Source organism: Coptis chinensis, chromosome 6 (assembly GCF_015680905.1).
Source record: "Coptis chinensis isolate HL-2020 chromosome 6, ASM1568090v1, whole genome shotgun sequence".
Taxonomy (NCBI): Eukaryota; Viridiplantae; Streptophyta; class Magnoliopsida; order Ranunculales; family Ranunculaceae; genus Coptis; species Coptis chinensis.
The window spans coordinates 88,188,792-88,210,827 of record NC_141461.1 but is presented as its reverse complement, the minus strand read 5'-3'; the positions used below and the strand labels follow the sequence as shown (position 1 = coordinate 88,210,827).

The 22,036-nt window shown below is 36.1% G+C and overlaps 2 long non-coding RNA genes and 4 pseudogenes across 5 annotated transcripts; 3 read left to right on the top strand and 3 right to left on the bottom strand.

Annotated features, from left to right (window-relative positions):
• Positions 1-953: 953 nt before the first annotated feature.
• On the bottom strand, positions 954-2,004 carry LOC147495192 (phosphoribosylamine--glycine ligase pseudogene; annotated as a pseudogene).
• A 443-nt stretch (positions 2,005-2,447) lies between these two features.
• Positions 2,448-3,909, bottom strand: LOC147495191 (shaggy-related protein kinase eta-like; annotated as a pseudogene). Its single transcript, XR_015199947.1, has 5 exons — positions 3,360-3,909; positions 3,225-3,286; positions 2,867-3,139; positions 2,720-2,794; positions 2,448-2,583 (listed from the first exon to the last, which is right to left on the bottom strand). The product of XR_015199947.1 is annotated as a shaggy-related protein kinase eta-like (transcript).
• Positions 3,910-5,847: 1,938 nt separating this feature from the next.
• On the top strand, positions 5,848-11,516 carry LOC147495190 (uncharacterized). Of its 2 annotated transcripts, none has more exons than XR_015197338.1 (9): positions 5,848-6,392; positions 7,625-7,667; positions 7,767-8,359; positions 8,465-8,509; positions 9,445-9,732; positions 9,813-10,122; positions 10,259-10,357; positions 10,506-10,748; positions 10,825-11,516. It is a non-coding gene; the product is annotated as an uncharacterized LOC147495190 (long non-coding RNA). The 2 variants fall into 2 exon arrangements; XR_015197337.1 differs by having other exon boundaries at positions 5,850-6,392; positions 9,813-10,188.
• Positions 11,517-11,577: 61 nt separating this feature from the next.
• Positions 11,578-18,551, top strand: LOC147495188 (V-type proton ATPase catalytic subunit A-like; annotated as a pseudogene). Its single transcript, XR_015199550.1, has 9 exons — positions 11,578-11,694; positions 11,891-11,947; positions 12,057-12,128; positions 12,229-12,311; positions 12,418-12,480; positions 12,576-12,708; positions 13,989-14,095; positions 15,498-15,693; positions 18,228-18,551. The product of XR_015199550.1 is annotated as a V-type proton ATPase catalytic subunit A-like (transcript).
• Positions 13,091-13,757, bottom strand: LOC147495189 (protein TIC 20-II, chloroplastic pseudogene; annotated as a pseudogene).
• A 637-nt stretch (positions 18,552-19,188) lies between the features above and the next one.
• Positions 19,189-20,478, top strand: LOC147495187 (uncharacterized). The gene is made up of 2 exons (XR_015198941.1): positions 19,189-19,606; positions 19,699-20,478. It is a non-coding gene; the product is annotated as an uncharacterized LOC147495187 (long non-coding RNA).
• Positions 20,479-22,036: the final 1,558 nt, after the last annotated feature.

Below are 22,036 nucleotides of genomic sequence, written 5' to 3'. Positions count from 1 at the left end.
CAAATATTGAGAAAAGCAAATTGCAATTGAGTTTTTCAGATAGATACCACAAATCATGATAGCATTAGAGACAACATACTAAAAGATCCAAGAGTATATACCATCAAAATAATTCCTCAATACAAACCATAACAAACGGACAATAAGGAAATTTTTTGATACATAGCAAACCCTTGCAATATAAAATCAAGTATCAACAACAGGCAACTAATTTCAATGAGAAACAACATTGGTTAAAAACATGAAAAGTAGAAATAGTAAAAAATTATCTGAATGTGACAATCAAATTCTCATAAGTTCAAATGCAATGACAAAAAGCGCAAAAAAAATTTAAAAGTAAAACTTACTAAAATCAGTATTCCATTTACTAAAATAGTGGGTTTGCTAGCGTGCGTGTGTTAAGGACCAACCTATTGTACTCGGTATTCTCCAACAGTTGCAACTTAGCAACTTAACTGTTTTCAAATTTAAAGTTTTATCTACTTAGAATGACCTAGAAACAATTTCTCATTCGCTCCTATACACCAGCTACTTCCGCTAGAGTAATAATTCCTTTTATATTATTAGTGCCTTGAGAGTAAGTCATGTCCTTAACAACTCTCCTACTCCATACCCTACCCATATGAGGAAGACCCACTCGCAAGAAGTAGTATTTGTGCTAAATCAGATTCCAACCGACCATCGAACCTTTTTGAACAAATCATGCGCAAAGAATCGTGGAACGGTAGATACATTTATATAATGAAAACTCGAATATGAAATATGATCATTTTCATTTGAGGTCATGGATTGTGTTTGGCTTGGCAAGAAATTGTGGTCAATAGACACCGTAATATGTATGATTTTTTTTTCTTTTTAAGTTTGGTGATCATTGGCGATGAGAAAATATCCGAAGTACAATTCCCAAAGACGACTTCATGATGTGTCACCTTGGCATATCGCGAGGAGTCTACCATAACGACAATCACATGTAAGGCTCTTTCTTTGATGGGAACAGTGCCATCACAGTTAGAAGTTAGAGCAACTAATCGACCATATAATTTGTTATAACTTCTTTGCACAAAGAAAGGGTTGTGAGCATCCTATCATGCCAGACAACTGATTCATACTTATGATGGATTTTGAATATGAATGAGTTGCCTTTTGACCCAGGGAAATTCCTGGACCAAGCCCATATAAGAGCAGGTTCATTACCTTGCATGTATGGTGGCATCAACTCTAACATTAGTACTTTTTCAAGAACCTTGACAATAACCTAGATGAGATAAGTTAACTTAGGGTTATGACTAACCTGGCACTCCGGATCTCCAAAACACACATTGTACTCGATTAGTTTAGGTGCTCCTGTTTTCTCAATCATGAGCCCCATATACAAGACCCCAACAAACTTGGTACCTTCGCCAGACATTCATTTCAATTTCATTGGTAGGATTATAACACTCATAACCAAAGACTTCAAATTTTCATAATATTAGTGCTGGCGAAGTATGCACCCATTCCACCCAGATTGGGTCCTCAGATCACCATCCCCAACGCATTTATGGTCCTGAGTTGATTCAAGAGGTATGGCATTCTTACCATCCACCAAGGCAAAGAACGAAGCGTCTTCTCCTTCCAGAAATTCCTCAATAACCACAGAGCAACCCGCATAACCAAATATACCCTCGATCAACCAACATTGAATCAACAGCTTCATATGCCTCCTCCAAAGTCATTGCAACTACAACTCCTTTTCCTGCAGCAAGTCCATCTGCTTTGATAACAATGAGACTTTAGAAAACCCAAGTGACCTGTGTAAAGTGCATGGGGGTATTGGGGTGGCCAAGTGGTTAGAAACTCTGCTGCCTTTTTTGGATTATACAGGAGACCTATCACCTCTACCAACATGTTTGGCGTCTAATTGATCTGTCTGGGAAAATCCAAGACAACTTCGCAAGTCGGATACCTGTCAATATGAACTCTTACTAACATCCCATGAGTAAAAAGAAAAACCCGAATTTTCATTTCTGAAACCATAAAACTTTTAAATGTGTAACATTGTGAAAATAAAAATTGGGCGGTTTCTAAAGTCCTTGTCCTTACATTACAAAACTTTCTAATCTCAATAACTACATCTAAAATTCTTCCAATTTCAACGGTCTCATCACAATATTCTACGATTTAGCTACTTAGCGACATCCAGTGCCCCAAAATGCTGCTTGAGAAACATAGTACATCTATTAGAAAACTTAAGGTGGGGAAACAAACTGTTCAATATAGAAATGGGTACAACATTGAATGTTTCTCCATATACTAATCCTCACTCCTTCACCCGACAAATAAAAATTAAAAAATCCATAGCCGGAAGTAATAAATCTATGCTCGAAAAACTAATTTAGTGGTGCTTTTACACGAAACAAAACTGAAATAAATCTATATGTAAAAAATATATCTATAATAAGTTTCGAACCTGGTACACCTTAGAGGTATGCAGAAGTGCATGTATCAATTGAAACAGTTGAGTACCATTAGTAATTGTGCATGCGTTCTGATACGGATGACATCAAGGTCGTTGGGAATGGCTTTACTTCAACAGGTATAAAGCTGAGCAGAATAGAAACAATTTATAAATAAACAACTAATTGCAAATAAGAGAGAGCACTAAGACGTAAAGCATAGCTTGTAGGATAAACGACATAGTCTCTCTAGTGAATATAAATTTTTAAAGAGAAATGCATACCAGAAGATTCTGAGGCTTCACATCCTTGTGAGAAACTCCATGAACAGTATGAATATAAGCCAACCCCCTAAATATCTGCATAACAGGGTTTAATTAGTAATAGACAAAGTCAGAGATAGTTCCATGGAAATAAGGTCATGCATATACCTGATACATATAAAGCTTCACGTATATGAGGGGCATCCTCTGATTTACATTACTATAGTGTCTCAGAACCCGATATACAGTTTTAGGGACATACTCCATTACTAAATTGAGGAAAAGCTCATTTTTAGTTGTCGTGGAAAAGAAACAGTGTTTTAGAGAGACCACATTTGGGTGATCCATTGAACGCATTAACTGCAGCTCACGGTTCTTATAACGCCTGTCCTGTAAAACCTTCTTTATAGCCACAGTCTCTCCAGCTTCCAAACATTTTGCCTAGCACATGTAAAAAACCCGACTTTAAAACCAAAATGAGGCATGTACAATGGAGCCATAGTGAACATAAGTAATACTTGCTTACCTAGAAGACAATACCAAAAGATCCAAATTCCCACAACACGCCTCGCCATGTAGTCGATAGTCCGGAAGAAGCAGCATCAATTGTTAAATCTTAAACAGAGAGTATAAAAACATGTTAATCAAGTAATTGCCCACCTGCTTGGGTTCACCATTTTTTCATCCAATAGTAGTAGATATAATATGGTCCGTAACTTGATCATTCCCATCAACAAAAACTGAATTCATTTCCTGCAATTGTAGCATAAATCAGGAATCATCCATAAACTTGAAAACAAAGCAAAGTAAAAAAAGGTAAAGATCACTACTTTATTATTATTTTCTTCGCCCATTTGAGTTGAATCGATCTTCTTCACACTATGTTGTTGTTGTTGATAATGATGGTTTGGAAAAGAAGAAGAATGAGAAGATGGGGCCATTGAAAAAAGAGACCATGTGATTCCAGCAAGCCTCTTATTTCTTTGTTATTTCGGGACTGCATTTCAGTCCTGCTTGTATGCAATAAACTGACCACTAAACAACTACAAAAACAATAAAACATAGATGCTCGGTAGTTGTTTCTTCAACTGAATGAAGATTTTTATAGTATGTTATGCACAATCTACGCTTTTGTTGAAAAATTACAAAAATGATAAACAGCTCAGAGATAGAAAATCATGCCTTTCTTCTTCTTTCTAAAAGTAACTCGCTTTTATCACGGATAGAAAACTCTCCCAACAACTCCATGCCGGGTTGAATGAAATTGACTCTTTTCTCGCCTCCATCGATTTACGCTTTTACGCTACAAAATGAATCTTCCCATTTTTTTTTTGCCATTTGCCATACTCTCAGATGGTCGCTTCTTTCAGTTGAGAGAAGAACATAACTAAAGGCTTGGAGTATCTTTTAAATCTAACTACTTGAAGAAGAGAAGAATAAGAGAGAGGGTTTGAAGAGATGAATTTTTTTTTAGAGAGTTGGGAGTGTTTTGTAGAATTGAAAAAAAAAAAATGGAAATAGGGTTTTATTTATTTTGTATTACGAACAATTGAAATCGCCAAAAAAAGGCGAATTTTTTTTTTTTATGAAAAATCTGATGTGTCAGTCTCAGAGAAAAAAGGGGGCTGACGTGGGTCACTGGGAGCATTCTCAACTACTCAGTATTAATGGTCTTTGATTTGGGCTGGAATATCGGGTTGACCATATTTGCCCACGACAATTTGTTCTAGTGTATTGAGTGATATTTTTATCTTCTTGGGTTATTTCTCATTCTTTATTTTGTGAAAACTGGAAAGGATTTTCCCAGGTTGCCCAGCAGTCTAGTGATCGGATGGAAACCTCGAACCGCCCAAGCATGTAAGAAGTTTGCGTATTATAGATAACTAAAAATATTAACACTGTGGTCCGAGTAGACTATCATACACTCATACCTTGACTTCTCTCAATGACACATCTTCTATAGTCTCAAAGACACACTACTAAAACCGAAAGGAAGACGAAAGCAACAAATTCCATAAGGAACTTCCATAAATGTGAGTAACAGTCTTAACATTCTCTATTCCTCGTTGATTCAATTCATTTACTAGTCAACATAAATCTTGTAGATTCATCGCAAGAATTTATGGCCCAATACCTTTGATCTGACAAAGTGTAAATGTCTATTTTTATCTTAGGGTATTAACATGGCATTACACCAACTTAGCTCTAATCTAAAATTTATGACTTAGCTCTAATATAAAGTGTTTTGGTGGGTGGTCATGTCTTTTTATGAGTAAGAAAATGTCTATATATCCAGCACCTTGGGGTGAGACTGGAATCAAACCAACGTAGTTTTGGAACTAACTTTTATAGGCGCTGCGAGTGTGTAGTTGGTAGAATGTGTGTGGTAGTATGGACATGTGTACTACTAGGATGAGCGACACGTCCTCACAAACTGCACGTGTGTGATGGTTCCAAGTATTATGTTGTTTGAACTGGTATAGGAAGAATGTGGTTAAAGAGGTAATGATGGTAGTGATTTGAGTGTTGCAGCGGATAAAGGTATGATACCAATGATAGCAGTGATGAATGTAGCAGGTGGTAATGTCACGAGATGGAGTCGAGTGACAGGTCACCAGTAGTGAATTGTCGTCGGCGAGTGTGCGATTGCTTGCATGTCTAGAGTCGAATAGCGTTAGCGGAGTGTTTGTTTGTGTGTGTGTCACGTGCATAGGATGTATTGCGAGGTGGTATGTCTTGAGTCGTTATGAGTTGGTGGAGTTGTCGTGGAGTAGGATGTCCATAGCATCAAAAACATTCATATCATTCATGCAAACCCGACAAGCAAGAGATCATTCACTATTGTGATAGCATCCGGGTTTGTCGTAGGCTTTTGAAGGGAAAAGCTATAAAAGGATACTTCAATTATTAAACACATTACTTACTCGGGGCTATAGCTTAAGTATGTGGATGACATGCGATGCTCATTGGTCCTCAATTTTTCATGGAATTCAAAGAAACATCGAAATGTGGGAGAAAAGTGGAAAACATATCGTATGGGCCATGGAGTGTGATTTGGTAATCTGACGTCAACATATTGGTTTATATACAATTAATTACGAAAAGCGAACGGAGGTGTAGCTCAAACATAAAAAAAAGAAAAAAAAAAAAGAAGGCAACTTCTAATTTGATCACTGAGGGTTCGACTCCCTCCATCTCCTACATAAAAGTTTTTAATAGAATTTTTTTTTTTTTCCGATAATCTATTTATAATAGAATTTATTGAAATACACTGGTACATGCATTTTGAGTTTTTGACCAAAAAAAAAAACGAAAGAACCCTAAATTTTGTCATCATGTGAACATTTAAAATTTTAAAATTTTGTCATCATTTGAACATTTAACCCTTAATAGTGACCGAACAATAAAACCCTTGAATACATCACGTCTTCACAACCCTTGAGGTGCCACGCCTGTAAAGAGCCCCTTCATTCTTCCATCCCTGTAACAGTCAAAGAGTTTATCACCACTAGTTTCTCAGGAAAGTCTTAACAACATCAAACTTGCATTACATTTAAATTCGTTTTCTCATTTAATTTTCTCCTTTTCTTTGATTCCCAGGTGTATTTTCTCCACAGTTGAATCTATCCGTACAATCGAAACAGCACAAAAGTATGCTTTTCGAGTCGATTTCTGTCTTCGACTCCTCCTGCAAGTAAGTAATTCCCTTTTCATTGTTTTTGTATCGTTTGATTTTTTTTTTTTTTTTTTAAAATTTTTGTGTAAGTTCTTTACTGTCAGTTTTCATTTAACTTGATGTGGGATCAAATAAAAAATTATTTTATTTATATTTGTTTTGGGGGTCTAAAATATTAGTAACGCACTAACGCTAGTGAAATTTGATTTGATGATCAACAACTAAAGGGTAAACTAACTAGAAACATCGAGGATAGACTTTACTGTACAATTGTATAGGCGACAAATTACACAAGCATTTTTTTAATTGCTGTAAGGATAGACTACTGAGTTAGATGATAGGGATACATTTGCATACCAGGTTGTTAAAGTTAACCAAAGAATCCCCCTAACTAATTTGGATGTCACAATGACGACTTTCGGGATACAAGGTGTGTCAGATGTCAGCTTATGGGATGCAACACAGTAGTAACATGTTGTCATTCCACCTTGGTGTTGTCAATACTTGGTACCATCGTGAGTGTAATTTGTTCTTCATGGTGGCACATGACAAGATTTAGAGACTCTAGCTGACATCACAAAGCTAAAGTATAACAAAAAGATTAGGATTAAATGTGAGTTTTAAAGTTGTACTAGCATAATATCACTTGAACCAAACAATGAGTTTCGAGTTGTACCATTACTTTTCAATTTAGGATATTTTATGAGTACTTATGTTTGTTCAAACTTTTAGAGCGACTCTTAGTGTTGGAGTTGTTACACCGGGCCAAGTTACTAATGGAGAAATCTTTCAGGAATATCGGTGTTAATTGGCCAGAGTTTCTATATTTATAATGACTTTTTAATGTAGCTTGGATGCATCAAAGTTTGAGTAGGCATTAGACAAGGTAGTTCAAAAAATTGTTCCCAATACATACTTAGTAAAGAGTTATATCTCCATTTCGATACAACTATAGGACGATTTGAACACTTGAAGTTTCATTGAGAAACTTCAAACCCTACTTAAAGAGGCATTTGAACTACTATGCATTTGTTGCTTTGAACTACCTTTCAGCTTTTTGAGTTTTAGTAGCACTGTTGACTGTCATGTTTGAAAAGAGACAAAAACTTGAAATTCATTTGAAGGAATTGAACGTATGGATTGGAGTGGGGAGTTAATCACTTTGAGACCCTTAAAATAATAGTGATTGCTTGGTAGGGTATTCTAATTGATTCTTCAAATACATTGTTAACAGACTTTTCCCATAACAGGACTTTGATTCACCCATAACATTGGTGCATGATTTTAATTTTGGTAAGATTCTTCAATTTCGCATGTTTTTCTTTACTTGGCTATTTATTTCAAGTTCTTATGCCTTCCTTAACTTTCAAATTTAATTTGCATTTCAATTAGGTATTGTACAGTTTACTACTTTGAGTCTTCATCCTGCTCTTTTTTTAGAGCTCTTTTCAAACCAAATGAAAATTTTCAGGTATAACATTTGGTTCACTTATGTTCTTATAGCTCTTTTAAACCATCATTTCAGTTGTGACATTCTTTAATTGTGTGTATCAATTCGTATAGTCATTGGTCCGTTGTGCATCGCTACACTATTTGGGCTATTTTGCAACCATTGGGATTTTTCATTACCAACACATATACATCCGTTAGGTAATTGCCAACATTTAATAACCGTTAGCAATACAAGTATCCGTTGGTAAATATTGGTAAATATTATGTAACGTTTCATGAATATTTTCTAACGCTTGTGTATACGTCACAGAGTTGATAAACAAAAGGGAAGATAATTAAATGGTCAAAAACAAAAATCACTTTGCTAAAAATATAACGAAAACTTAAGCGGGATTATTTTTTGCTCTTGCCGCTCATCTAAATCACGATGCCCTAAAAAGAAATCAATAACAAGTGAAAGAAAGAGAAAATAACAGGAAGAAAGAGAAAACAGTAGAGTGGTGTTGCCGGCCAAGGTTTCGATTCCTCACTAGGTAAGTCATCCCTCTTCGTCTCTCTTGTTTTTTTTATGTTCTTCCCCTTCTTGTTCCTCTTCTCTCCTGATTGATTTCGGGTTCTAATTAAAATTTTTATTTCAGAGATTAAATGAGCTGTCACTGCTTTTGTCACTCGATCTGCTCAAGGTAACTAATTTACTCATCATTTTTTTTTTAAAAAGTGAGGTTCTTGCTTATGGGTTTTGTTCAACTTTCGATTTTGAGATAAAAGACCCATCTTTTATATAGAAGGTTCTTGTTTTTATTAGATTTGTTTACTCTCATGTGTTGTGACTTGATTTACTCAGTGTTAGATTGATGTTTTATCTAACACTATTAATGGTTCATAGTGTTATTTTTGAAACTTAAATGCAATATCTGATTTGTTTTAAAATTTTGTCTTGTTTTACAATTAGCAGTAGTCCCCTTTGGTTTGTTCATGTCAAATTTATTAATACAATGAAAGTGAACCATCTTTGTGGTCGAGTCCAGAACTTGGCTCTCTCTATGTGTGCGTGTATGTCTATGTGTTTGTTTGTTTCATTCCTCTTTTGTTTTTGAAATGCTGATTATTATGATATATTATATTTGATTGAAAAGTCCAACTTTGTTCGCCAACACAGTAACCATGCATTCTGTGCATTTTCATTTGTCAAGTTAAATATGACTGAAATGAAAAGCTTGGGTGAATAAAGTTAAACATCCTGATTGGTCAGTGGTTATACATTCTCCAAAGCGGTTGACTTGTCGAGTGGATGAGCTAGATGTACCAACTGACTTCCAATCTACTCTTGAAGACCAGCCCAATTTGAAACCCTTGCTAGAAAGACGACGTTAATTAATTGTCTAATATGTTAATATAACTTTTTGCTATGGATGTATCCATTTGTGTTTGGTTTTATATTGGGTGAGTCATGATTTTGTGTTGCAAGTTTGATGATTGTACACTGAAATTTATTTGATGGTTGTGCCTCAAAGTTGAATGTGATTTGTTTTACGTTTTGAAGTGTAGTGATTTCACTTAAAGATTAACATATGCAGTACCCAATATATGCATCCAATATAATTGTCACTATTTGCAGGATATTTTAATGGAATCAAGTGGTCAATCGTCAGGTCCTAGTTCTTTGCTGCACCCCCCCCATCGGGTCAAACACCCCCCAGTAACATCTGAATTATCTGGAGCACCTTCATTAGTTAAGGCTAAGATGCTTGTCTTGGTGTCTAGTAAGGGCACTGTTGTTGGTCCTTATGGGGCAAAATGGGCAACCTGCTTGGGGCATTTTATTCGAGTAACCATCCCATTGAATTGCAAGGATTGGAGGCTTGTGAAACAATCCTTTAAAGATGCAGTGTGGGACGCTTTGGTGGTAACATTCAATTCTTGTTAATAATGTTATCATTTTAACTTGACCAAAAATGAATTTCTAACTATTAAAATTCTTGATAGGGTGAGTTTGAATATGATGTGCCCATGACTTTGGCTTATAAACAACATCAGAAGGAGTTTTCCACTAAATTCAGGACTGCAAAAAGCAACTACCGAAAAGAGATCATAAAGAAAGCCTTAAGCAAGGAAGCTGCTATTGCGTGCTGCTTGTCCAGATGGTATGAATCCAACAATTTGGGCCGAGTTTGTGACCCGTGAATTCAGACCTGAAGTCGTACAAAGGAATGCAAAGAATGCAACAAATGGGAAAATGAATACCATTGGTCATACTCTTGGGCGACAAAAATATGGCCAAATACGTTACAAGAAAGTACCGTCCTATCTCAATGTCTTTTCTTATTAGAAGTGGTCTGTAGTATCATTTCGTTACAAGAAGGTACCGTCCTATCTCAATGTCTTTATTATTAGAAGTGGTCTATAGTATCATTTTATATATTTTTGTGTAGAAACAAAAGAACCCTAATGTCAAAGTACGTCGAGAGGATGATTGGCTAACCGTCACGAAGTGATGATGGATCCATTTGGAGAGTGCTCGTGTAGCATATGTAAGTATTTATCCTTTCTACATTTAAATGTGTTGAGAACCATAGTAAATATTCTTGAATTTAATCATGTATCAGTTGGTGAATGTTTATTTGTCCCAAATTGTATATATACATGGGTGTCCTTATTTGGTTGTGCTTGTTGTTTTAGGAACAAGTGAAGTCTGTCATAGACCTTAAAGGTGATGTACTGGTTGAAGTCTTTGGGAAGGACAAAAAAGGGCGTACTCGTGCTGTTGGCTCTCAGATTTCACCTACACAAGTTGAACATGCTGCAGTTGGTGAGTACTTACTTGAAAAAGCATTGGCATCATCTGCTAGTGCTAGTCCCAACGTCCAGAAAGAGTTGGCTGAGGTTAAAGCTTCCATTGCCAATTTGACTAACTTATTGTTGGTGAGTTTGTAACTTCTATAATTAGGCATACATATAACTTGTATTTTTCCCTTACATGTGTTTTCTATTATCATAGGCTCACATTGCACCGGGAATTGTCCCCTCACAGTCTGCGATGAATACACCTCATGGTTCAAACTCACCTTAGAATCCATCTCCAATGTCTCCTCAAAATTTAGCTTCTCCTTTTGATGTGACAAGTGCTCGTGTAGGATTGTCTGACCAGCCTAGAGTTACCCTATTGGATAGAGAAGGTAATGAAGTAGCCAAGGGGTTTGTGGTGACCGATCCTATGCACAAAGATGTTTGTCATGGCAGAAGAGTGCTTAGAGGTGAGAAAAAGATCAATATTGAGGAAGTGTTTATGGATGATGCATTACTCTATATGATGGTCCCCAAGATGGAAATAAAACCCTTCATGGTTATGTTGCTGATGGGCGGTTGATTTGGGCTGATGGGCGGTTGAAATATGATTAAGAATGGTTGATTAGTGCTAATCTTTTTGGACATATTGTTTAGCAAATCTTTTTGGACATATGGGTTGACAGAAACATTAAGTATGGTTAACGTTCTAGTTATAATTTAACAATCTTTTTGGACATATGGGCTGATAGAAGAATTAAATATGGTTAATGTTCTAGTTGTAATTATGTAATCTTTTTGGACATATTGGATAAGGGTTTTAGTTGCAACTTGCTGAACCTTTTTTGGGTATATGTGTATAATTTTCACTATTGTTGATAGCATTATATGTATGCTTGTTTGTTTTACAGGTTTGTGAGTTTTCTAACCCCTTTTTAACTCCGCCAATGCAAACTTATGAAATTAAGTTTTTGCATTGCCGGTTCCCAGCCCGAATAAAGGAGGAGGAAGAAGGGGTTCTCTTGGAAGTCTAGGGTTGGTGATCCATTTCAAGAAAGCTTTCGGTGTTGGCAGCTTTTCAAAGGTAATTTTTCCCCATGGCGCACCAATTTTCCCCCTCAACATGCGCAATGTTGGGATGCTCTTTTGAGAGCAACATTTTGAAGACAATTCGTTTGAGATTCTATTTTTTGAAAGTCTTGCATTAGGTATTAGGCTGAGATAGAGTCGGAACATTTTATTTTTTTTCATTAACCATGCTTTATTTTCTTTCTTTTCAGGACAAAGTGTTAGAGCTTGAGTTTCAAGGTGTAAAAAAGAAAGTTACCATGCTTCAGGTTACTAGTTTTCGTAGCAGTCTTATTACTAAAACAGTTAAACTCCCACCGCATACTTATACTCTGTAACACATTTTCCTGACACTAATTGGGGTTTACTCTTGGGCAGACTTGGCCAGTTCGTTCACCAAGGCCTGTTGCATCCAAGCTTGCTGCTGATACACCTCTCCTAACTGGGCAGGTTATATGCAAAATGACTGCATCACGTCATTTTTTATTAACAATTTCACTAAATCAATTATATGTATTGTTTTTGATAATTTTGGTGTACATTTGTGCAGCGTGTTCTTGATGCTCATTTCTTGGAGGGACTTGTGGTGCATTTGGTTGTGGAAAAACAGTTATTAGTCAAGCTCTTTCTAAGGTGAGTTTGTTTGTTTATTCACTTGTGTTGCATATGGAGATTCGAGCTCTTACAAATTTTACGTGATTTGCTGAGTTCTCATTGTACTTTATGTATGTGTATGCAGTACTCCAATTCTGACACTCTGGTTTATGTGGGGTGTGGAGAAAGAGGAAATGAAATGGCGGAGGTATGCATCAGTATTTGTGATATTAATAAATGTAACAACTAATTGTATGTAATTAGGAGTAAGACTTGTTGAATACTGACCAGCTTATTATCTAGGTTCTTATGGATTTCCCTCAACTAACAATGACATTGCCTTATGGCCGTGAAGAATCTGTCATGAAAAGGACCACCCTTGTAGCTAATACTTCTAATATGCCTGTCACTGCTCGAGAGGCCTCCATATATACAGGTAATATCTTGCTCCTGCTTCTCATGTGACACGTCATTTAATTATTTATTTTTAATTTAATTTTATATTATTATTATTTTTTTGAACTAAAGCCATTAATTTGCTTAGTTTGATTGATTGGAAAAAAAAGAAAGAAAAGAATAGGTTCACTTTTGATCTGATTAACTTTGTGTGTTTAGTTTATGCACATTGTTGATGTATAATGTGTACATTACTACGACCAAAAGAAGGATCTATCTGATGGACTTCTTTAGATTAGTGCCACACATACTAAACACTCTTTTTTACTTTTCTTTTATGTTTTTGATCTATATTTTGAAAAGACCCAAAAAAAAGAGAAGTCTTCCATACACAGGGTTTGACTCTTTGAGTTATGAGCTTAGTTTCGAGAATGGTTTTATACAACATGGAATGACAAGTTGCACACTGCTGCAGAACATTGAATCATCTAAATACCAACAACTGCAAACCCAACCCTTTCACAGGACTAAAAATCCTTTGAAACAACAAAGGCAATGCCAACAATGCATCTAGTACAACAGCTTGCATTGAATTAAACCTCACATATTTACTAAAACTAGGATTCCTTACTACCCCTAGATAAAGCGCGAAAAATGGTACAAAACTAGCATATGGAACTGATCTATATGCTTTTAATAATGGGAATATTGGTTCTATTAATAAACCAAGTGATGGGTATTTTCATAAATAAGTAACGACCGTATTGTAGGCCATTGAAAAATGGGAAGAAATAGGCTCAGGCTGAAATTAGACGTTCTGTTGCTGGGACTGGTTGGTATGATGACATTGTGATGACGGGTTTTGAGTTTGAGGATTTGTGGGAGAGTTTGATTGGTGAGATGCAGGGAGCAGGGAATTTGTAGTGGGGGAGTGGAGTATGGGATAGGAATGGTGATTTTAGGGTTTGTGGTGATGGGTGGAGTGAGAAACAAAGGAGTGTTGTTGCAGCCATTTTTTTTAAGAAAGAGAAAGAAAAGAGTGGTTGGTTAGTTTGGTTACCTTAAAAAGTTTACTTTATTTAACTTTACTTGTAGTTGAAACAAAACAAAACAAATGAACAATGAAGAAGGAGAACTGGTTCAAGAGGTAAATTGATATTCTATCTAGAAATGGGACTGAAAAGAAACCGAAAGAAAAAGGAGTCGTAGAAGTGTGAAAACAGTAAGAAGGTTTTTATTATTTTGTTTAATATAGGGAAAAAAAATGGTTTTGTTAAGCTCTTTAGTTGATTTAAACTTGTGTGAATACAATATTACCAGGCATCACAATTGCTGAATACTTCCGGGATATGGGCTACAATGTCAGTATGATGGCTGATTCAACATCTCGGTTGGCAGAAGCGTTGCGTGAAATTTCAGGGCGTCTGGTATGCCTCTCTTGGTTTCTTTTTTTTGGTGTAAGATGTCTTTAATGTTTCGTCCCTAACAAGGTGTAAAATGATAAATCTGGTAGGGGTTTTCTTTTTGTAAAATATATGTATTTGACCCTGGTGCCCAATAAGTTGATAAAAGTGCTTTCTGTTCAGTAGCTTTCCAGTTTCCACAACAATATATAATAACCAAAATAGGAAGGTGGGAAAATATGGGAAAGTAGTGAACTATTTTAGAAATTCAGGTAAAGTAAGTAAAACAACCATATTAGAAAATGAGTTTCACTTATGCAAATTAAGGTGTGGGACACCATGGCATCCTGAAAATCGGATTTCATTCCCAATCAACTAAAGATGGAGACTGTATATACTTTGCTCGATTTGCTTCTAGTATGTTTTTTCTTTTTCTTGCAAATATTTAAAAGAGGACATTACCACTCATTGTATAACCACAAGTCACTATTAAAGAAGAAGAAATGATTGTGTGAAGTCGTCATCTTTGTTCAGAGAAAGTAACAGTATCTTTTGCTGGTATAGAGAATGTCGATAAGAAGTATCTTTATTTGCCAATGACCTATCAATCTTTCACATCCAGAGTCAAACAATTATTACTTTATTAGTATTGTGAATGGTGTAAATAAGGTTTCATTGCCTGTGTTAGTTCATCTTTTAGTAAAAAAATGGGATTTACTATAGTGTTACTTTACTGACAAGCCTATATTACAGCAATCGAGTCAATGTACGCTTTTAGTAACAATAACCATTACTCTATTCACATGGCCCTTTCTTTAGGTAGACAATTAGTCAGTCTTATAGGGGCAAGTGGTTGTTGAGATGATCACTTGGAGTTAAACTTTTACTTAAGGGTTCAGACTTCAGATTGCACTGGATAAAAATGTTAGCTCCAAATTGGGTTGGGATCTAGTCTCGTGCATACTGGCATAGTCTGTATTGGAGAGCACAAAGTGAGCATATTTAGTTCCCTTACAACTTATGTTTCAAGTTCTAACATCACAAGCCTTTTATTAAACCTAGGGCATCAATTCATCTACCTTGTTGAGTTGTTTCTTAAGATTAAGAGAGGATAAGCAAAAGGCAAGAAAAAAGTGCAGTTATGCAGTTATTCTCTTGTGGTAACAGTCATAAGACATGTCCAAAATAAGGTCGGAGTACACAAGGCAGCACCTTCCAAGTTATTTTGCTTCGGATTTCGAGCAAATCATCCCAAGGGTCTGGTTCTTAATTTTGCTTGGATTTTCCTTATATTGTGTCTATAACTCTATCGCGAGAATTTATACTAGTGCCTTTCTTACAAAGCTTTTATTTTGTTTTCCCTTTGGTTTCTACAGTTAGTAGTCTTAGTACTTCATATGGTGAATATATGTTTTTTTTTATGTAGGCCGAAATGCCTGCTGATAGTGGTTATCCTGCATACTTGGCAGCCCGTTTAGCCTTTTTTTAATGAACGTGCTGGTAAAGTGAAATGTCTTGGTGGCCCAGAACGTACTGGTAGTGTTACTATTGTTGGTGCTGTTTCACCTCCAGGAGGAGACTTCTCTGATCCAGTTACATCTGCAACACTTAGTATTGTCCAGGTAAGCATGACACCCACCTAAGTTTGTTTCATGGGTAAGACTAACTGACTATCAATACTAGAGTGGTGTCAAACTTTGAATACGTTGTCACTGATATCACTTTAAGCAATAAGAGAGTGTAATTACTGTATCAGCTGCGTTGTTTCTCAGTAATTTTGTGTGGATATATGGATCTTTGGAAAGTGAAAAGTGTTACAGTTGAGATGTCACTGTAGCTTATCCCAAACTTGTTTGCTCAAATTATTCCTATTCCTAATGCTATTCTTCGTTTTTTGATCAGCACTATTTGTTTATTTTTGGATTACAATCAACATTACGTTTGTGTGTTCATTTAATTGGAGTACATTGTTTTTAATATTAGAAATGTATTTCGACTCTTGTAGTTTGCTTGCTTAGGATTCTTTATTATCTGGGGCTTTCTTTAGTAGTTGAAAGTTTAAATCCCAGGTCGCAATTGAAGCATAATGGGTTACGAGGTGTATATGTCCACTAGTACAGGTGGCCCACATTTTTTTTATATAATGAAAATTCGTTAGTAACGGATACAGAACTGTTAGCAACATATATTTTTTTATACAATGAAAATTCATTAGTAACGGATAAAGAACTGTTAGCAACAAAAAATCAAAGTGACGCTTACAAAGGATTAACAAATTTGGTAACCGTTACTAATAAATTATAACGGTTAAGCATCCGTTATTGAAATTAATTTCAGTGACATTTTATAACCGTTAGTAAATTTTGTAACGGATAATAAACGTTACAAAAATCTGTTACTAATATTTGTCACGCTTTTATGTCGTCGCAAGATAACCGTGACTAATATTTTTTGTAACGGATGTATATCTATTACAAATAGGCTGTTATGGTATAGTGCATTTTTATATATAGGGGAGGATAATAGTCTGCAACTTAACCATATGAAGTTGTTCCAGGACCTCCAAATTAATTTAAAGTTAGTACCAAGTAAGATGTGGAGGGGAGAAGAGAAATGAGGAGCTCAATGGAGGAGAGAGAGTATATATAAATGTGTTATGAGTTGTTTAATGAGTTGTTTTTTTAGCTTCAGCAGTAATTTGTGTTATGTATAAATGTAAAATTATAAATCTGAGTAGAGTTGTATATATTTCCTTTCGTTACAAGAATTAGTCTAAAGTGAAATATTATATGGACTCATTTTTAATGTTTAATGAGTTGTTTTTTAGTTTTAGAAGTAATTTGTATTATGTATAAATGTAAAATTATAAATCTGAGTAGAGTTGATTTTATGATCTATGAGAATTGTATTGTTTTGATTTTCAGGTTATGACAGGATTTAGGTGTTTAAAATGTTGAAAATACATAAGAGATTTTGCCAGATTTTATATTTAAAAATAAAATAAAATAATGATACTTCTAATTCAAGTCTCTCTCTCCTCATTTGTTTCTCATTCTCATATGCGTTAAATTAGTCAAGATGTAAAGGGTATATATGTAATGAGTTGGTTTGTGAGAAATGAAATGCATCGGATTGCCATAAGCTCAGTTTAGTGTACGCATGAAATGATTTTAAAGTGTAAAGCTACTGGAAATGGTTATAAGCATTGATCCAGTCATACCATGAAGATGGTCATTTGGGAAGTTATTTAAACGCAATGTGTCTTGAGTGCCTACTGGCACGGGCAGATAAGGGTAGGAGAGTAAGGCTAGTATAAAGGGTGATTGAGGAGACTTTGAGAAGGTTCATTCTGCATTTGCTTTACAAAACCAAAGGAAATGGGAGCTTTTGAGAAGCTGGTTTTCTGTCAGCATTTGCAAGTCAATTGGTGATTGAGACTGTGTCGAGTGTCATTTTCAATTTGGGTCCCTGTCGTTCAAACTGCAGATATTTAACATGTTTCAGTTTGCTACGAGCTTTTCTTTTATTTATGCCACTCATTGTGAAAAATGTTGACCTTAATAACATGGTCGAATATTCTTGAACTAACCTAACATCGAATTTATTCAAGAGTAGCTTTAGGGCTCCTCAAAATAAAGCGAAAAGTTTGAAAAGGAGAGTGGGGAAGGTGTAGGAGGTAAAAATATGATGATCTGTAGCCGAAGTATCTGTGACTGGAGCCTAAGTTTACTTGGTTGTCTCCTAGGAAGAGTGTCACTGGCTCACAGCAGATCTTTGTCTACGTCTTCAGGAATGGAGGAACCAGTTTCCTTTCCAAATATGGGAAGTAGAGTAAGGCTGTTAAAAGGTGAGTAAGGAGCCTTTGAGGAGGTTTTATATGTGTCCGTAAAACCATTAAAGGAAATGAGGAGCTTTAGGAGATCTCTAAGTCTTTTTGATTGGGAACTCATCATACAAACAGATATTTAACATGCTTTACTTTGGTACAAAGTTACAAACACTTCTGTACACTACTAATTGTGAAAGATGTTGACCTTAGTTGGTGTCTTCTAGAGTTAGGAAAGTAGTGGTCCAAGAACTTTCTGAAGCTGACCTTAAAATATGTGAATATTTTGTTGTGAAGCTATTAATTGTGGTTTACCTTTTTGCGTTTCAGGTACATCAATTGATCAAGGAATTGCCTATGTCCTGATGCTTGTGGCGCTTGTGCTTACATATCTCATCCACCCCCTTGATGCTTCGTCATCCTAAACTTCTTCTGACTTGAATAATATGAGGATCTGAAAGGGAGGGGAATTTATAAAAAGGACGTTGGGACCTGCATTAATTTAATGATAGTGTATAGTGCATGTTTTGGTTTGTACCTAAGGTGGTTATGATTTCTGAAAATTATGTGTGGGTGTGGGATTTAGCTTTTTTGAGCTGTAGTTTCCTTTGTTAACCTTTTATTCTGGTGTATTGAGTGATGCTTTTATCTTCTCGGGTTATTTCTTATTCTTTATTTTGTGAAAACTGGAAAGGATTTTCCCAGGTTGCCCAGCTGTCCAGTGATCGGATGGAAACCTCTGAACTGGCCCAAACATGTATTTGCAGACATAGATAACTAAAAATATTAACAATGTGATCCGAGTAGACTGTCATACACTCATACCTTGACTTCTCTGTCAATGACACATCTTCTATAGTCTCAGCACACACTACTAAAACTGAGCGGAAGACGAGCAACAAATTCCATAAGGAACTTCCATAAATGTAAGTAATAGTCTTAACGTTCTCTATTCCTCGTTGATTCAATTCATTTACGAGTCAACATAAAAAATTGTAGATTCATCGCAAGAATTTATGGCCCAATACCTTTGATCTGACAAAGTGTAAATGTCTATTTTTGTCTGAGGATATTAACATGGCATTACACTAAGTGTTTATAAAATAACTCTAATCTAAAATTTATGAGAATCTAAAAATGGGAGTGTTTTGGTGGGTGGTCATGTCTTTTCATGATTGGCAGTCTGTTGAATTGTAGATCACGTCTTACAATTCGATTGTTATCTTTAAATCCACAAAAAACACTCTTGAAATATCAAGAACAAATAATTTAAGTTTCTTGATAATTGCATAAAAAAAAATCCATTACAATGAGAGTGTCTTTATATATAACAGATACTAATTCACAGAAATAGCTTACTAGAGACACTTGGCAGTCTATTATAGACTGCATTCTAAAAACAGATAATTCTAACTACTAATAATAACTGCCAACAACTAAATTCTATTAGAAATCAGTCTGCAAATAACTGAATTCTATCTGAATTCAGTCTTAACCTACATCAGTCTCCCCATCTTTAGAAGGACTCGACCTCGAGTCAATTGAAGGAAGAATCTCATCATTTCCATGGTAACGGTAGAGGTCTTTGACGTTCAAGCTCTTAGAAATGGAGAACTCAGCTGGGAGATCAACCACATATGCATTGTTGTTGATCTTTTGAAGAATAGGCCGGCACTGGACCAATCTTCTTAGCTTTGAGCTTGTTATAGGTACCCACTGGAAATCTTTCTTTTCGTAGATTGAACAATGACTAAATCACCGACCTCGAAAGTATTCAACCTTCGATGTTTGTCTGCATCAGCTTTATACTTCACATTGGCCTTGTTCAGACTTGCTTTCACTTCTTCATGAAGTTGTACAATCTTCTCAACCATATGATCAGCAGGAACACTTTGGCCAGGAACTTTAGGTAGAGGAACCAAATCAACAACATGTTGTGGTACTGAGGTATACACAATTTGGAACGGCGACTTGCCTGTAGAGCGGTTAACAACATTGTTGTCAGTGAATTCAGCCTGAGCAAGTGCTAAGTCTCACTGCTTGGGTTTCCCTCTTGATATCGATCGTAATAAATTCCCCAAGGTCCAATTCACCACTTCGGTTTAACCGTCTGTTTGGGGATGGCAGGTAGTACTATACTTCAGACTGGTGTCAAACCTCTTCCATAACGACTGCCAAAAATGGTTCAAAAACTTGGTATCTCGATCAGAAATAATAGACTTTGGAAGACCATGTAAACGTACAATCTCTTTGAAGAACAAATGTGCAACATGGGAAGCATCTAAAGTCTTTTTGCAGGGGATGAAATGAGCCATTTTAGAAAATCTATCAACCACCACATAAATAGAATCCATACCCCGTTGAGTTCGTGGAAGGCCAAGTACAAAATCCATGGAGATGTCGACCCAAGGTCCATCTGGAATTGGAAGCGGAGTATAGAGTCCAGTGTTGTTAGTGTTGGTATACGGTTACCCACAGTTACCAAATTCATATTGGTTTTGGTTTTGGTTTCCTATTCTAAATAGGATTCTAATTTGATACCCACCTCTATAAATACAAGACCAGTTGGTGGGATTTGTAAGGCTAAAATTTGTGAGAGAGAATTTGTGAATTCTTCGGGATTCGTTTGTGAGTGATTGTACTCTATTTGTTTATCTCTTGATTAGTAAAATTCTTCTCTTTTGCTTGGTGGATTAGGCTAACGCCAAACCACGTAAATCTCGTCTCCACTTCTATTGGTTATTCGCTTTGCATTGGTAAGTGTTTTAATTGATTTGTTTTTTGTTGATTTCTATCACTACATTCAATCTTCTTTGTCCAAATTGTCACGCTTCCGCATTCGTTTACGTAACAAATTGGTATCGGAGCCAAGGTTCTACCTAGGGCTTCTTTTGTTGGTTTATTGATTGTTTTGTGGTATATGAAAGTTTGAGAAAGTATGGCGACGGATCTTCCATCGGGTACTACTTCTACGACGTCTAAGGAGAAATCACCTCCTACGACTTTGAATATTAACCATGCAAGGATTGATGTGGAGAAATTCGATGGATCTAACAATTTTAGTATGTGGCGTTGTGAAGTTATAGATGCACTATGCCAACAAGACTTGGATGATGTGTTAGACGAAAAACCATCGGATATAGAGGAGAGTGTTTGGGTTAAGAAAAATAGGCGAGCTTGTGGTATCATAAGATCGTGTTTGGCTAGGGATGTGAAGTACCTTGTTCTCAATGAGACTTCGCCAAGGAAATCGGAGAATCCTTGAAGAGAAATACTTAGATAAGACAATAGAAGGTCGTGTCTTTATGAAATCAAAGTTGTATGATATGAGAAAGAAAGAAGGTATTTCATTGTCCCAAAGATATGAACGAGTTTAACAAGTTACTTACCGAATTTGTTGAACATTGAAGAAGAAACGAAGGATGAAGACAAAGCTTTCCATTTGTTGAGATCTCTTCCCAAGGAGGAGTATGGGCATATAAAAACCACCATTATGTTCGGGAAGAAAGCTTTGAACTATTCTGAGGTGCAGTCTGCGTTGACAAGTTGGGATATGATGAACAACAATGAAAAGGAGTCAAGAGAGTCAACGAGCACTGCTTTTGTGGTAAGAGGGAGGTCTAATGACCGCCCAAACTCTAGTGGTGGAAGAAGTAAATCTCGTTCCAAGTCGAGAGGGCGAAATCTAGCCCGTGATGAGTGTGCTTTTTGTCATGAGGTTGGACATTGGAAGAAGGATTGCAAGAAGTTGAAACACAAGCAGAAAGATACTGAGCAGAAATAGTCTAATGTCAACATTGCTCAAGGAGGTAATGATTCTGATAGCTCAAATTTCTCTTTTCCTGTTACATCGAGTATTTGTTTCATTGATTCCAATCATTGGATTTTGGATACGGGTGCTACCTATCATGTTTGTCCCATAAGGGAGTGGTTTACAAGTTTCAAGGAGCTTGAAAGTGGTGATGTGTTGATGGGGAATGATCAACCCTGTCGCATTATGGGGATGGGTAATATTCGTCTCAAGATGTATGATGAAACGGTTAAGGAAATCAAGGATGTTCGCTATGTTCCCACTTTGAAGAAGAATCTTATCTCTGTTGGTACTTTAGAAGCTAAGGGCTACAAGGTAGTCATCGATG